The sequence below is a fragment of the Lithobates pipiens genome, unplaced genomic scaffold, assembly GCF_037356315.1.
Source record: "Lithobates pipiens isolate NorthernLeopardFrog02 unplaced genomic scaffold, aLitPip1_a1.2 Scaffold_16, whole genome shotgun sequence".
NCBI classification, from domain to species: domain Eukaryota; kingdom Metazoa; phylum Chordata; class Amphibia; order Anura; family Ranidae; genus Lithobates; species Lithobates pipiens.
In genome coordinates this window covers 490,605,401-490,621,456 of record NW_027507748.1, presented here as the reverse complement: position 1 = coordinate 490,621,456, position 16,056 = coordinate 490,605,401, and positions in this window count along the sequence as shown.

Sequence of the window (16,056 nt, the reverse complement as noted above, 5' to 3'; positions counted from 1 at the left end):
CTTTAAATTGGCGCCAATTGTCGCTACTTAAAAACCCCCATAGGCGACGCTTTACATTTTTTTACTGGTTATATGTTCTGCATGCGAGCACATGGGGACAGGGGTGCTTTACATTTTTTTTTTATTATTGTTTATTTTACTTTATTTATTTTAGTTTGACATTTTTTTCCCCAAAAATACATTTTTTGATCACTTTTATTCCTATTACAAGGAATGTAAACATGCCTTGTAATAGGAATATGTCATGACAGGTCCTCTTTACAGTGAGATATAGGGTCAATAAGACCCCACATCTCACCTCTAGACTGGGAAGCCTGAAGTACAAAAAAATGATTCTGGCTTTGATCGTATTGGCAAGTCGGTAGAAGCACCGGAGGGTGGCGGGAGGGCCTCCCGTAAGAATGATAAAGCAGTGGAACAGCCGCTATGATCATTCTTATGATGTAGGGAATCGCTGGCTGAAAAAGCTGATATCTGAATGATGCTTGTAGCTACAGGCATCATTCAGATATCCTCGCACAAAGTCAAGGACGTCATATGATGGCTGGCAGGTGGGAAGTGGTTAAAATGCATTTTTTTTAACACAAAGTTGTCCATTTATACAATATTTCTAACACATAGTATATACATATCAAAAATGACACCCCAAAATAGATTCTCCTACTCCTCCTGAGTACGGCGATACCACATGTGTGAGATTTCCACAGCCTGGCCACATACAGAGGCCGAGTACAGCCGAGAATGGCTGAGCATGGCCGAGTATGGCCGAGCATGGCTTGGTATGGCTGAGCATGGCTGGGTATCACTGAGTATTGCAGGGTGTCACTGAGTATGGCTGAGCATGGTCGAGTAGGGCTAGGTATTGCAGAGTATGGCTGGGTATTGCAGAGTATCACCGGGTATGGCTGGGTATTGCAGGGTATCACTGAGTATGGCTGGGTATTACTGGGTATGGTAGTTTATGGCAGAGTATTGGCAGGGTATCGTAGGCTATTGCAGAGTATTACTGGGTATTGGCTGGGTATTGCAGATTATTGCTGGGTATTGCAGAGTATTGGCAGGGCATTGCTGGGTATTTCAGAGTATAGGCAGGGCATTGCAGAGTATTGGCAGGGAATTGCAGGGTTAATTGTCAGTGAGCAACGCTGTGGGCACTACAGATCCAGCCCACAGCGCTGCTGTCACCGATCTCTCCCCTCCACTTTACCAATCGGTACAGAAAGGGGAGGGAGGAACCGGTGTCCTGAGATGACGCTGGTTTGTTTACAAGTGATCTGGAGCGAACACATGGTAAACGGCCGTGATGAGCGCCCGTTTACTGTGATCTGTGATGATCACAGATGCTCTCTAGTAGTTGTCCCAGGGGGCATGGGAGAGTTAAGCAACCGTCCTGTAGCCGTCATTCGACTATGGCCCGGTTGTTAAGTGGTTAACCTGTATTGAGTTAATAAATAACAAATATTTGTACATTTTAAATTGTACCTTTTTGCAAAATGAAAATCGAACATAAGCAAAAATGTAAATATCCAAATTTCTCCAAAGATCTGGAGGTTTAAATTTTCCCTCAACAGCTTTCAGAGTTTCTAAAAGATCCCCAAACCAAATATTTTCTGAAAGCGCATGACTAGTAGACTACAAAGAAGGTGCTGTTGATTTTTTATATTTGCGCAAATGTTTATTAAAGCAATATTTTTGCAAAAAAATAGACTAAAATCATTATTAGCTGATAAAAACTGAATATTTTATAAAATTTCTGTTAAATTCCTACTAAATATAAAAGCTTAAAAAAGCTTAACCTGTGTTGAGTTAATAACACATTTGTAAATTTGAATTGCTCCTTTTGTGAAATGGGGAAAATCTACACAATGTAGAATATACACAACAATGTAAATATCTAAATTTCACAAAAAAATGAAAGTTTTCATTTATGAATTACAGCTTTTTATATTTTGTAAAAAAAACACCAAAACCATATAATTTCTGAAAGCACATGACCTGTAGAATAAAAAGAAGGTGCTGCTGCTTTCTAAGACCCCGCAATGTTTATCAAACAATATCTTCTCTGAAAACACAAAAATCATTATTAGCAGATACAAACATAGCAACTTTTACAACATTTCTGCTAAATTGCTTTTAAATATAACAGCTAAACCTGTATTGAGTTAATATATAACAAATATCTGTATATATATATATATATATATATATATATATATATATATATATATATATATATATATATATATATATATAATTTTTTTTTTTTTTACTGCAGCTCTTTATGAAATGGTGGAAATCGAACATACGCAAAAAAGTCTCAGAAACTCTGGAAGTTTTAATTTTTCCCTTACAGCTAAAAGAATTAGTGAAAGCACATGACCCATAGAACAAAACAAGGTTCTACAGATTTTTAAGGTCATGCAAAATTTGCACAAATGTTTATCAAATCACTATTTTCAAAATAAAAATAACATTTTAAGGGTATTGTAAGTCATCACCAGCTGAATTATATCATATAACCATTGTACATCAGCAGGTGGTGGCAGGTATAACCCTACTAAAACTAAATGTTTGTCATAAACAAGAGCATACAGGATCACATATCTGCCACCTGGGTCCGAACACACATCCGATACTTGAAACAAGAGTGATATACGAATAAGGACACTGACTGCCCTAGCATAGTTAAAATAAGTGGAGTGGTAATGTGCCCCATCCATGCTCTCTAGAGTCTGAAGATCCTGGAGCCCACTAGATGAGTATCCTGTAAAATGTTAAATATTCGGTAGGTATGGAAACCTTGCAGATGGATATATAATGGAGAAAGGTTCGACCCAGGGGATAGACTGTCACTCCGGCAAGCTCCTTCTTTGGTGAAGATGGCACAGCAAATTCACACCAAAGGAAAAACACCATGTCATTGTACATATAAACACACAAGAGGCAATAGGTCCCAAGCCAAGAGGGAGAAGAAAACTTCTAGTTAATTCAGAGATACTAGCACATATCAGGTAGTTCATAATCTCCTGGGTAATCCCAGGGGCACATACTCAGTTACAAAAGAAAAAAAGAAAAATCATACTGAAGAGACCAAGTTCCATCCAAACATGTAGATGCAGTAGTAGAGATATAAAGGAGTAAGAGTAAATCTGTGAGCAGTCAAAGAATATCAGCTGTATCCAGGCAGAACATCATAATATATCTCCGATTGCATTACAGGTAATCCAATCGTATCGCACAGACTGGGAGTTGGTGAGTCAGTAATCGGAGGACCCAACAAGGAGCAAGTCTGCCAATAAAAAATTAAAAAAATGCATAAACTGAGGATAAACAAGAAAGAAAAAGGACCTTGAACAAAAAAAACAGGGAAACAGATGGGTGGAGTGCAAACAATCATCCAGCTGTTATTTCAGGACATATGTCAGCACTGTACAGGCTTCAGAGGCAAGGAAAATTTAGATGCATGTCTAAATCTACCCCTTCTATATTTTTTATTTGTATTATTTTTTATGTGCTTCATTGCTCTACCAACAACAGTGCTCCCACCACCACGTGCAATGCTTGCTCACCTCACTGCAAGACCCAGCAGCGGTCAAGCACACTTTTGCACACAGTGCACCTCTCCTATGGGCAATGCTCCACAGTGGTCCCGGGTAGCTTCTTATGATCCCTCTAGATAGATAAAGCTCCACAGCAAATGGAATGACCTCCCAGTAAGCTGGTTCAACTTAGGCTACTCAGTATTTGCCGGTATTTCCACAGCGACATATAAAAACAGATAAGCTTCTGATATAGTGTAGTACCAAGGATATTAAAAACAGGACCTCACCACCCCAGCTAATATTCAACTCACACTTATTTAAGAATATAAAAACATTGATATAAAATCCATCAGGTATATCTCACTTGTTGCAACCGGTTCCACTGCCAGGCTCCACCTCTACTAGTTACGCCACCTCTCACGTGGCTTCATCTGGAGGAAATGAGCCGATCGGCTAAGGTGGGGTACATATATAATCGTTTTGGACAAAGGATTAAAATACGCACCTGTGAGAAATAAGACGTCAATGTGGACATACAAAAGTATGTCAGGAAATTAAACATCAAAAAGTATATATTGTTTCAACTATGGAAAAAAAAGGCCATATGCAAGGAAGACATTTTTCAACACACGAGATTAAGAAATAAATCTTTATTCAATCCACCTGTTAGTGGCAATGGTCACATTGAAGTTTTTAAAAGAATGGTGGTGCAGGACTTGCATAAGATGGAACTGAAAAAAGTAAGGGAAGCTAAAAGCATTGAAATTGGATTTAATGGCTAGAAAATAGAAAAAAACTTGTCATTAGACCAGTGGATAAGGGAGGCGGACTTGTTATCCAGACGAAAGAGGCATATAAAGCTGAACTAAGAAGACACCTAGAAGATAATGAAACACAGTTTTCATTAAAAAGTACTCCTACTCGTAGTTATAATTGTAAGGTGTGCCCCTCCTTGATTAGCTCGAGCTGGACTTTAGTGGTCACTGGAAAGTCCTCTCAATCGATTGGGTAAATCAGAAAACCATACGCACTTGATGGTTTATGATGGTTCATGAATACAAAGTCTTTATTTCCTGTTACCACTTTTATGTGCTTCAAACATTGCATAGAGACAGAAGGAAGGCCTCTTGTCAGCTAATCAGGATTATACAAGACATTCAAGACATAATAGCCTTTTGAATGACCAATCATATACATCCACATTTATGTTCATCATACATTAAGCTGAAATTTTTTAGGGTAATTTTTGATAAAAGGTCCCCTGACATATCTATATATAAATATGTTTTTATGACCTTAAACTGTCTATAATAATTTGAACATAAAACCACAATATTTCATTTTGCCTTACAATGTTCTAAATGTTAGCTGTGACCACAAATGCATCCTGGTTCTTGCAGACTTCAGAAGAAACTTGCAAAGCATGGTGTGGGAAGCAGTTTCACTAACCTTCAGTATATATCTGTTCAAGCAGAGTCTAAATGTAATAAGAAGACTATAAACTTAAAGGGTGACTCTCCCTACCCTTACAATAATAATGACTTAGAAAAATTGGTTGATAAAGGCTTAAAGAAAGGTCTGCTGAATAAGAAAAAAGCAAATATTTGGGTTGAAACACCTGTAGGATTCCTATTATCTACACTGTACCAAAATTACACAAGGATGGGAAAAAAAAAAAAAAACCTGGGACGTCCCATTGTCAATGGCATTCAATCTTATCTTTTGGGGCTAGGATGGGTCAATATCTTGATTATCATTTGCAGCCATTGGTAGATAAAGCCAGGGCATATCTGAGGGACACTGAGCAACTAATTCAACTATTAGAAGAATTACAAGTAAAGGAAGGTCCCTGTATATTAGCTATAGCTGATGTTAATTCCTTATATACAATGATTGGACACCAAGAAGAAACCAAAGCAACACAATTGGCCTTAAAACATTTAAGCAAATTCCCTAGAAAACAGCGGGCTTTCCTATTAGAAAGTTTAGAGTATTGTCTGTCGCATAAATATTTCTGGCACGATAGCACTTATTTCCAACACATCAGAGGTATTGCCATGGGGGAAAGTGTGGCAAAATTTTCATGGCTGAGTGGGAGGAAAAGCAATATACCAAACCACACCAAATGAGTTATTAATGTACACACAATACACTGATAACGTTATTATTTGGAAAAGCAATGAATCCCCATTAGTCCACTTTCTGAATAAGTTGAATCAAAATAACCAAAATATCTAATTCAAATGGGAGTATGACATGAAATAAACTTTTTGAATCTGACTATATCTGTGACGGATGGTAGGTTTAAAACAAAAACCTTCTTCAAAACAGTGGACAGAAACGGATATATGCCATTATGCCTCCTGGTTGCTTAAGATACCCAAGGGCCAATTCATGAGGCTGAAGAGAAATTGCACAGATGACAACAACTATAAAGAACAGGCAGATATAATGAGCCAAAGATTCATCCAAAAAGGCTATCAAGAATCCATTATCAAATAACAGAAAGAAAAGGTGAATCTAATAGACAGACAATCTCTAACAGAAGATAAAATCAAAACTGAACAACTATCAGTACACTATGCCCATCATTCTGAACTATGGAGCACAGCAAAAAAAAAAAGAAAGGTTTTTAAAAAACATTGGCCAATACCAGTACAAGCATTACCCTCCTATGCTAAATTTACGTACAGACGAGCCCCAACACTATAGGATAAAATTACAAAGAATGTAGTAGACCCTCAAATTTTACATTCTTTCCAGGAAAAGTTTTTTTTTTTTATCCATGCAAGCACTGCTATGCCTGTTTCAGAACAAAAATAAATAATATCAAAAGAAATAATTTTGTAGCTACAGCAACAGAAAAAAGAATACCAAATAAGGGACTGCATAGCATGCAGAACAGAAGGTGTAGTTTATGCCCTGCAGTGCCCTTGCCAAATTCAGTACACTGGTCATACCAAATGACCAATGTGGAAAATAATCCCTGAATATGTCCAACATACTGTCAATGGTTATCCTAAGCATAGTGTTTCTAAGCACTATGCTACCTATCATAACAAAGATCCTTCCTCCCTTCTATTTTGGGGCATAGAAAAATACCATCCTCATTGGAGGGGTAAAAATACAGTTTTTTTGCCCTGAGTCAACGTGAATTCTTTTGGATACATGAAATGCAGACATTATATCCGACTGGTCATAACAGAGTTTGACATTAACTGCTTCATAAGTGATTACTGAAGACTAGAGTTTTGTCCATCATTTTAGTAAGCTGTTAGAACTATATAATAAAAATGATTGGTAGTATATATCTATTTGGTTTTTTTTCCCTGTGATACCATCTTTTGACCACTAGATGTCATCCTTGTATTCATTCCATAATCGTCCTAGGTTTTTTTCTACGCTGCTGTTCTCTCATTTCCTCTTTTTAATCTTTATAGACTTATTATTGATGCCCTTTCGAACACGTATTAATGATTTTAAATGTTTTTATTGATTTCATATCTGTTTTAGTTTTCTATCTATCACAAATAATGTGCTTTGGCAATGATGTATTATTTAACCACTTGCCTACTGCGTGCTTTCACCCCTTTCCGGCCCAGGCCAATTTTCAGCTTTTAGCGCTGTCACATTTTGAATGACAAACACAAACAGATGGAGTTTTTTTTGGTGGTATTTAATCACCACTAGGGTTTTTTTTTTTTTGCAAAAGAAATGAAAAATGCCTGAAAATGTTGAAAAAAAAAAAAAAAAAAAAGTAGTTTCTTAGATTCTGTTATATTGTAAACAAGTAATTTTTCTCCTTCACCGATATGTGCTGGTGCAGCTGCACTGATGGGCACAGATTAGCAGCACTGGTGGGCACTGTTGGGGCTGCACTGATCATCATGACACTGATGATCAGTGCCCCGGTTGTCAGTGCAGATGTCCCCTGTGTGGATTTTCTCAGTTTTTGGCTCTCCTCACAAACTGCAGATAACCAGAAAATCCTGTTTACATTGTGATCGCCTATGACTGGACACAGCTGATCACATTGGCTATTTCATCATGTCTTCACCTTTGCTTTCTTGTGTGTTTTTTGTCTTAATTTCAGCCATTTTCTAGTAGCCTTGTTTACCATTCCTTTGGCCAGAAGTTGTATTAACTAATGCGGTGACCTCCGGTTTTACCAAAAGTCACATTTATCAGCATATGATGCCAAGGTAAACATTTCCCCATAGACCCCCATTAATCCCCATTGCACATGCACAATTTTTATTGTCACCTGATGCTAATTGGCATTTGCTAATTTACGTTATCTATATATGTACCTCGCCTTAGCCACTCAGCTCATTTCCTCCAGATGAAGCCACGTGGGAGGTGGCATAACTAGTAGAGGTGGAGCCTGGTGGTGGAACCTGTCGCAACAAGTGAGACATACCTGATGGACTTTATATCAATGTTTTTATAATCTTAATCAAATGTCAGTTGAATATTAGCTGTGGTGATGAGGTCCTATTTTTAATCCCCTTGGTACTGCACTTTTTCAGAAGCTTTTATGTTTTTATATGTCGCTGTGGAAATACCGGCAAACACTGAGGAGCCTAAGTTGAACCAGCTAACTGGGAGGTCATTCCATTTGCTGTGGAGCTTTATCTATCTATCTATCTATCTATCTATCTATCTATCTATCTATCTATCTATCTATCTATCTAGAGGGACTATAAGGAGCTACCCAGGACCACTGCGGAACATTCCCCATAGGAAAGGTGGACTGTGGGCAAAAGTGTATTTGACCCTCTGCCGGGTCTTGCAGCAAGGTGAGCTGGTATTGCACACGATGGTGAGAGCACTGCTGTTGTTAGAGCAGTGAAGCATGTGGAAACAGCATTTTTTCTTGTATTTCATTTTACTTGCTTTATAGCAGAAGAATTGTTACACATATTTGGATGTTTTTCATTGAGCACTATGCATCTGTATTCATATATTTAAGTTTTTCAATGATTATTATTTTTCCTATGTTGATTTTTATATTTAATATTTGTCCTTATATGCAGCACTGTCACATTCACTATATTATTGCTTTGACAATATTTTTTTGGTTGAATAATGATTTGATTTGGTATATTTTCTATATTTTGGATGCATAGAATGCACTTTTTTACTTCTGGTTCCGGCGCTGCATGGAGTAACTGCTCCTCTCCTAGACTCATGCAGCAAGACCCCAAATCTGCCTAGAAAATCAACCTGAGCCGCCCAAAAAACACCCTCATGCCCATCCGGGTGACATCCGCTGACATATGGACCGGTTTGTGGAGAAAACCGACTCCCGCTCCCAAATGGGCCTAATGGCGCTGCCGGCCCAGCTGAAAATTGAGGCCCCGGTCCCGGCCTACACGGAGCCTCAAACAGATACACAGGCGGCAGAAATGGAGGTAAGCGGCTGCTCTGCATCCCACTCCTCCCCACTTGCCTTATCCTCACAGGGCTCTTCTCCACATGCCTCTGCCCCCAGGCCATCCCTCCACACATCTCCATTCCACAACCCACTGGAGACAACAGCACAGAGCGCATAGCGCAAGCCGTGGCAGCCCTCCTATTCCCTATAATAGCAGCTTCTGTGGAGAAAGCTGTAAACGCTGGGATGAAACAAATCAAGGCCCGGCTAGGGGAGCACACCACCAGGCTGAATGATCTAGAGCACCACCTCACTAGTGTGGAAGAGGAGCTCTATCAGACTCAGGCCTCAGAACAAGCTCATGACAAGACAAACCAGTATATCCTCCAAAAATGATGATTTAGAGAATAGATCCAGAAGGAGCAACCTACGATTCATGGGTATCCCAGAATCGCTTCAAACAATGGCCCTCTCCGAATTTTGCACCAGACGCATCCCTGAAGCACTAGGCCTTCCAGGCCTCTGCACAGTAGAATGGGCCTACCGCATGGGGTCTTTCAATTCCGAACGCAAAACGCCCCGGCCAATAATTGCCAAATACCTGAACTATTCTGATAAGACCCTTATCCTACAAAAATTCAGACAGACCCGCTCCCTCCAAATTGATGGAATAAGGGTCTTGATATTCGCCGATTATTCAATCGAGGTCTCAGAGAAACAGAAAGCATTCCAGCAGGTATGCACAGCACTCTATAAACAGCAAATAAAATTCTCGTTGGCGTTTCCAGCCACCCTCCGCCTCAAGACCCCAAATGGAGAGCAGTTATCTTTCCAAGACCCCTCTGAAGCGGAAGCCTTCCTACGTTCTCTATTCGCAGACCTGCATCCTCCCTAGATCAAAGGAGCCTGCAAAAAGACTCTCCCAAATGCTTCAGGCCTTCGGCCCCAGATTTCCACCATCCTACCCCCCCACTGAAAGGGGAGTCACATCTCATGATCCAATTACTCACTCTCTAAAGGTCGCATTCAATGCAACACCTCAGGTCTGACTCTTTTTTCTTTATTTTTCTTGGTTGCTTATCCCCAGACCCTCCTTTTTTCACCTTCATATCCCACTGGCTCTATCTACTACAGCCACTATTTGTATAGTTGTCTTTTATGTTTTAGGTTTTAAATCAACTACTATGTCAAATTAATGTTTTTCTTTCTGTTATAAATGTTTATACCAAGTCTTACCTCCCCTCCTGGCTTCAATGTGTACCGCTTTTTTAATCTCCCCCTACACAAGACCAGAGGCAGCCGCATAAACCCATCTTTATAGAAATGGGCACTCATAGGCACCTCTACCAGGGTTCGGTACTGGAAGCTGACCTACACAGTGACTCCATGCGGAAAAAAAAGAGTTCTCACGATTTATTGTTTCTTTTTGTTTTCAGGTTTCCCCCCCCAACACCCTCCTTCCCCTCTCCCCCCAATTATCACGGGGCTCGTGTACAACACCAGACCACTACACAACACACCCCTACCAAGAGAACAGTACCTTGTCTCATATTACAGCTATAACCTTAAAATTTTCCCTGCACAGCAATAGATCTACAACATCAGCCCAAATCCCTCCCCTAACCCCCCCATATGAAAATAGTTTCTTGGAACCTAAAAGGTTTCCTAACAAAAGAATAAAAATCCTCAGACATCTTAAAAGACGAAAAACTGACATTGCCTTACTCCAGGAATCACACTTGCTGTCCCCTGATTTTCATTGTATGAAAAAACTATGGGTAGGTATGGTCTTAGGCTCAGACACTGTAGGACGTAAAGCAGGAGTTCTCCTGATAATACACAAGAACCTTCCATGTACAGTCCTATCTGTAAACACAGACAGCCAGGGTCATCTTCTCACAGCACACATCAAATAGGATCAAAGGATCTAGTGATATCTAACGTCTACACTCCCAATAACCCCTTCAAACAGTTCTATAGCAAACTTTCTTCATGGCTACTTACTAATACACACCTCCCACACTTAATTGGAGGAGATTTTAATGACATCCTACACCAGACCAAATACAGATCATCCCTCTGATCATCATCTCTCACCCAGCTGACAGAGGATTCACTTTTTACTTCAACCCACACAATGTCCTCACGAGGATCGATTATTTCTTTGGCTCTGACAACCTTATTTCCATGCTATCTGGTGCTGACAACCATAACATTGCCATTTCCAACCATGCTCCAGTCGAGGTGACACTCGAAAATCTGGATTTACACCCACACCCCAAAATCTGGCAATAACACTGACTTCCATCAGTTTATGAAAAAATCCTGGACCAAATATTCCACGGCCAACGAACCCCACATCGAAGATCCAAATCTCTTCTAGGATGCCGGCAAAGCATTTCTAAGGGAACGGATCATATCATATGCCACCTCCTTTAAGAGTTATACTTTAACAAAATACAAACTAGCCAGCGTGCAACTACATCAAGCCCAATGTTCCTTGACCACCAAGATCTCCCTGCACAATAGGAACAAATGGCAGGCAGCCACGTGGGCCTTCGACACCTGGGCAGAGTTAACCAAAAAGGCACACTTAGATGCCATCCTCCACAAATATGGAAATAAAGCAGGCAAGCTATTGTCCAGACTTTACAAGGGCTCTTTTTTCGCCCGACATATATTACCTCCCTTCGGGACACCAACGGAAACGTTAACTCCACACCACAAACAATAAACAACACCATGCTTCAATTCTATTCAGCATTATACACACCAGACCCCATAGACAAACAAAAAGCATGCACATTTCTAGAGAAGGTAGACATTCCTACTATCACTCCCCTACAACTAGAAGCCCTCAATGCTCCTATCTCTCTCTGAAATTTCATCCACTATCCGCAACCTAACCCCCTCCAAGGCCCCTGGCCCTGACAGTTTCACTAGTGCATTCTACAAAACCCTACAAAATATCACAGAACCCACTCTCCACAAAGTCTACAACGGTATATGGGCCTGCGGCGCATACCTTCAGACAGGAAAGAAGGCCATTATAAAATTACTCTCTAAGAAAGGCAAAGATCCCCAAGACCCAGGATCCTATAGACCCACCTCACTACTAAATCTGGATGTCAAAATCCTATCCAAGATCATTGCCACTAGACTTGCTGCCATCATCCCCTGTCTACTACACCCCACCCAATCTGGCTTTGTAAAAGGCAGAACTGCCACCCTGAATATATGTAAAGTCATGTTGGCCCTAGAACATGTTAAACAAAACCCAGGCAGAGACTATGCCATTATTACATTAGACGCAGAGAAAGCCTTTGATCATGTCAGCTTCGAATGGTCATGGCCTTGTCAAAAATCCTTCTGCCATCTCATTAACTATGTACACGTCCCCTACGGCTAGGCCGGTGGCAGCAGGCCTACTTTCAGAGGACTTTCGCCTTCACAAGGGTACACGTCAAGGCTGCCCCTTATCCCCACTCTTTTTAAACATCTCCCTAGAACCCTTATCCAGATACCTAGCCCAATCAGCTCCCCTACACAGCATTCAAATTGGTAAACACAATCTACACACCTCCCTCTTTGCAGATGATGTTCTTATTTTCTCAGCTAATCCCTCCTCTGACATGTCCACCATCAAAAAGATATTTGACGAATTTAGATCCTGCTCAGGTCTCTGCATCAACTATGAAAAAAGCTAAATACTTCCCATAGGCACTCTCTCCAACCCTCCCTGGGCCCACCATTCCATCTTTTTCAGTAGCCCCACATCACCTACCTGGGAATCAAAATAGGGAAACTCCCCTCTTATATATATCCCCTCACTACCCTCCGCTGATCACAAAAATATCTCAGGAATTAACTAACTGGATGGATCTGCCCCTCTCGCTCCTGGGAGAATGCCACTTGGTAAAAATGGTCAGTTTTGCTAGATTAATATACCCAATGCAAACCATTCCTCTACTCTTGCATCACAAAGATGTCAAACTTTCTTAATACATCCATCTGAAATGTCTTATGGAAAAATAAAAGACTGCCTATAGCATTGAAGAAACTATATCTTCCCAGACGCAAAGGGGGTATCAGTCTCCCAAATGTTAGGACTTATAACTTGATGTGTTTATTGAGAACCACTCTAGACTGGATAGAACAATCCTCCCGCTACTCCAACTACCTTATGGAGTCTGAAATGGCTCATCCATACTCTTTAGTGGCCCTTCTCAACTGCAAATGGAAATCAATCCCCTCCTTTACCAACACAATCTTCTGCTGAGAGACACAGCTATCGCCAGGAGAGACGCTAGGAAGATCCTCAAGCTATCACGTTTCATGTCTAGTCACCTACCAATACAAGGCAATCCCAGCTTCCCCCCTGGACTGGAACACAAACCCTTCTCCGTCTGGCAAGAAAAAGGCCTCACAAAATTCTCCTCCCTATGCAACACGGAAACAGGATGACCTCTACCCTTCTCGACCATAGCTGAAACTTTTTCTCTTCCCAAAGCGCATATATTCCACTATGGACAATGCATCAGCTTCCTAAAGGACGCCTGTAAAGAGCAACACAAGAGGTTCCAACCAAACATCAAGGATCAAATGCTCCTAGATGGCTCTTATAAAGTATCAGACATCTATAAACCCCTTTTACGGGAAACCACTCCTCCTCTAACAACCTCAACTGTGGCCAATTGGGGCAAGGACTTCCCGGATCCCAACCTGGTGGTCAAAATTCTACAAGGCCTCAAAAAGGTACAACAACTAACTCCCAACAAAATTTGGAGGGAAACTCAATTAAAGATCGCCCATTGGGCCCACATACCCTTCATATCTTTCAAATCAGATCAGAGCAAAGCCTTCTGCCCCCTATTCCACCAACTGAGGCCAACCCTGACCCACCGCTTCTAGGCATGCTCATACATATCCACCTTCTGGGATCAGGTCCTATCATACATCTTTGAAATAACCCTACTAAAGCTTCCTAAGGACCCTCTACTTCTTATCTTCGGACAGTGGGAACCCCAACTGCTGTCATGGTCCCAAACTACAAACCCAATTACCACTGGAACCTACAACAGGCCCCCCTCACATAAAGACTGGACCTTGATCTGTCTCATCATTGGTCAGAGATCTATCCTGAAAAACTGGACTTCATCTCTCTGTCCAAACATCACCCAGATTAAGCGGAGCTCCTTCTCCTATTATTCAAAGACCAATTCAACACTGATTTCAAGCAGGAAAACTCCAAAACCCATTCCTACTCCAAGTGGCAAACCTTCCTGCGCTCAACACTCCCTCCAGGAGATGCAGCCAACTACTTCAGACAGCCACCCTCAAACCCATAGGAAACGTACCCCCCCCAATGGAAAACCCACAACCAGCGGACTCTAACTCCAGCTGGAAACAGTCTCCACCACAAGCCTCTCCACAAATTCTCTACACAACAACTCCATCCTTCTCTTCCAACATCGTGAAGAAATCTACCCAAAAACAGTCTTAACATTGGACATGATGCCCCCCCTCCTCCACCCCCTTCTTCTCTTTCCTTCCCACTTCCTGTTATTTTTATTTTCCTATTTTTGCAAACCTAGGGAATCCTTGTAGACAGATCCATCCTGTATTTAAAAATGACTGTTCAGGTTAAGTTACTGATATGTATGTCTACAACCCCTAGACTATATTACCCTGTCTACCTATATTTACTCTGAAAAATGTTCTTACAAATGCGGTTATCAATATTTATGGTTTTATATATCTCAATAAAAACTTTTTGAAAAAAACAAAAAGAATGCACTTTTTGGCTAAGTTCTATTGGCAGATAGCATTTGTAATTTTACTTGTTTTATTTTTTTAATGCACAATACAATAAAAAAAATTGTGGAGAATAATACTTGGCTATGTGTTTTACTTCAAATGACAGTTTGGGAGTAGGCAGCTACATTTTAAAAAATAAAATGTAAAATTGACAAGGGACACCAACATAGTTGTATCTTTGATCTTAAAAACTAGGGGACAATGGCGTTGTTGTAACTTGCTCAAAAAAAAAGAAAAAAAAAAGCATAATAATATTATTCTTGATATCACTAAAATTAGTTTGCAATCATACCATCGGTATCACCAGCAAAGCAGCTTCATTATTATCCCATTAAAGAAGAAGAGAATTGCGCAATGCATTTGGAGATTTCATAATTTGCCATGTCATGAATGTTAATTCTCCATTACAAACATTAGCTTACAAGACCGACTTCTTCTAGCTCATCCTTGCTTCTGAGCATGCGTGCTTGTACTTTGGACTTTTGTCCAATGGACTTGTGTACACATGATTGGAAAATCTGGCAACACACATTTGCTGGTGAAAAATTTGAAGACATGCTAGCCAACATTTGTTGGCGGAAAGCCCAATAACAATTGTCAGATAGAGCATACACACGGTCGGTTTTTCCGTCAACGGAAAGTCTGATCGTGTGTACGGGGTTTTAGATCCTTCCCAGAACCCAACAACACTCCTTACCACCATCACAGGTGTTCGACTTATTATTCGTTTACTTCAAAATCAAAGTTTGACCACCCACCCTGTCAATTTCAGCTAGTGCCTCCAACTGTTGTGATTAAAATGGTATTTCTACACACCTGACAAAGACCAGCTAGGTATAATTACGGCAATTACCACACTTACAAAACCCGCTCAGCACTGCAGCACTGATGAGACAGCTTATTACTGAATACAAGAAAAGATGAGTGAAAGTTGATGTTCAGAGCTTATCTGGTTTAATTCTGGGCGGGTCTACAACTTATATGTTCTATTATTAGCCAATCATTGCATAGAACATGGGTGTGGTTAATACAGAGGTGTACATTACATATCATTACATATTATTAATGATGCCATCTGCTTTCACGACTCATAGTCATGAGTCCTGTGGCCCAGACATATTGAGACACAATTTCTTTATTTAGATAGTACAGAATAAAACTGCTTATGCAAGCTATATTTTCTTATATGTATGCTTTATAGGAAAACCGCTACAGTCTGTAAATACAGAGTTTAAAGCGGAGGTCCACCCTAAAGTGGACCTTCTGCTCATTGGAATCCTCCAGTACAGGTATCTGCACCCACTTCCGGCGTAGATTCTG